Source organism: Morone saxatilis, unplaced genomic scaffold (assembly GCF_004916995.1).
Source record: "Morone saxatilis isolate NCDOM2014 unplaced genomic scaffold, NCSU_SB_2.0 Contig8, whole genome shotgun sequence".
Lineage (NCBI taxonomy): Eukaryota > Metazoa > Chordata > Actinopteri > Moronidae > Morone > Morone saxatilis.
In genome coordinates, this window is record NW_023340257.1 from 18004574 (window position 1) to 18006497 (window position 1924).

Sequence of the window (1924 nt, forward strand, 5' to 3'; positions counted from 1 at the left end):
GTTCTCACTTCTATTCAGGCAGCAGTCTGCACTGCCTGGCTTGTATCTGCCTCACCAGCTCCTCATAAGAACACTCAATACTATAGTGACAAGATAGTTTATGAGTGTGTAGTTGGGTCAACAGTCGCTTTTGCAGTTTTACTGGGATATATTGGCTCACTGGCTATTCTCAGTTTTCTGATTGCATTCATATCAAGGAATCTTCCAGATAGTTTCAATGAGGCTCATCACATCCAGCATGCCTTGATCTTTTGTGCTGTGTGGTGGGGTCCTTTTGTCCTGCTTATGTCAGCTCTCCAGCAAATAATGCAGATGCGTGGAGATTTGCCATCCTGGCCTCCAGTTTTGGCCTTTTGGGAGCACTGTTTGGACCCAAATGTTACATAATCCTGCTGAGACCAGAGAGGAACACAAAGAAAGCAATCATGGGTCGAGGCATCGAGTCATAAAAATTGCGCTTCACTTAATGAATGGGGAATAAATCCTTTTTCTCTACAGAATACAATAATTCAGGCAGTAGGCAATAGTTTGTATATCAAAATATTAAGAAAGCAGCTGATGCCTAATAAATGTATTTGAATATTAAATATCTTACAGCTTGGATAAAGTTATTTTATTTTTTGATGTAGTTAAATTATGAAGGACTTGCACTTGAGATGTTAATATTGCCTGAAGAAATTATGCTTTACTATTTGGATTTATTTGACACTATTACACGCATTTATTATTGACCTGTCTGGAGCTGATATGGACTACACTCACTGGTTTTATATGACCCCAAATGCAAAAAGCTCTTCTTAGCTCCTGAGTCTCGAAACATGAAATGTCACATCTGTGTTAAAAAATAAATAAATGAAAAACAGTGACCAATGACTGTTCTTGAGTATTTGGAATTGCAGGGCAACAGTGATATAATTTTGCAGTACCAAATAAAAGCATTAGAGCTATAATATGACAGTTTAATGGTAGGTAACCTGTCCTACACACATGTTTCTGCAGAACTGATCTAATATCTCACACGTTACTGTGTGCCAGGTAGATACAAAGTCCTCTATCAAAAATTATTTCACTATATGTCTTAGTATGCTGCCACCATCTAGAGGACAAACTGTGTTAATGTGTAATAGTTAAATCCACATATTCAGGGCTGCTTTGTGCAGTTTCATTTAGTATGCTTGTCACAAATCAAATTCTGCTCAGGTTTTAAATTGCAAAGTGATTCTGCAGAAAACTTTAAACATTGCAAGTTGATGTTTTCAAGTGAGGTGAAACAGTCTACGTTATAATATAAACTACATGTTAATGTAATTTTCATGTGACATTCACATTAAGTTAAACAACTAATACAAACTCAATAGGACCTCAGTTGCAATCATCCACAATTTTGGGTTAGAAAGGTTGCTAACATGGCCTTGATGATATGTTATTAAAATTGCACTAATCAATTATTCCTAAATACAAAATAAATCTCAAATACATTGTAGGCCCAACCCCTACCTTTGCCTATGCCCTGATGGGTGGTGTGCAAGATTAAGCAATGCAGCAAGTCAATATAACCTGATCAGTTATGATGACTATGGAGTTTTTCCCTGGGGCAGTGACCCATCTGAACTAAGGAGGGCTGTGGATTTGATGAAGAAGTCCACAGCTTGTGTGGTCATTGGATGATCACATGAGAGTCCCATGATTAATCTCATGGAAGAGGTTAGGCTTGAAATAGTACTTGATTATAACTTAACATAAATATTCCACTTAACGTTTTATTCGTCAAAATGAGAGATATAACAGTAACATATTGGTCTGTAAAAAGAGATTACATTTAATTAAACTCATGAGTCAAAGGTGCAGGGTTTCATTCTGAGATTGTTTTGTTTTCCAATTGCACTGATATTCATTATGATCTCCATTTATGATGATTCGCATT

General features: G+C 36.6%; 1 pseudogene; it reads left to right on the forward strand.

The window, feature by feature from the left end:
* The window catches only part of LOC118342068, a 4741-nt pseudogene extending 4005 nt beyond the window's left edge, over positions 1 to 736 (forward strand).
* Positions 737 to 1924: the final 1188 nt, after the last annotated feature.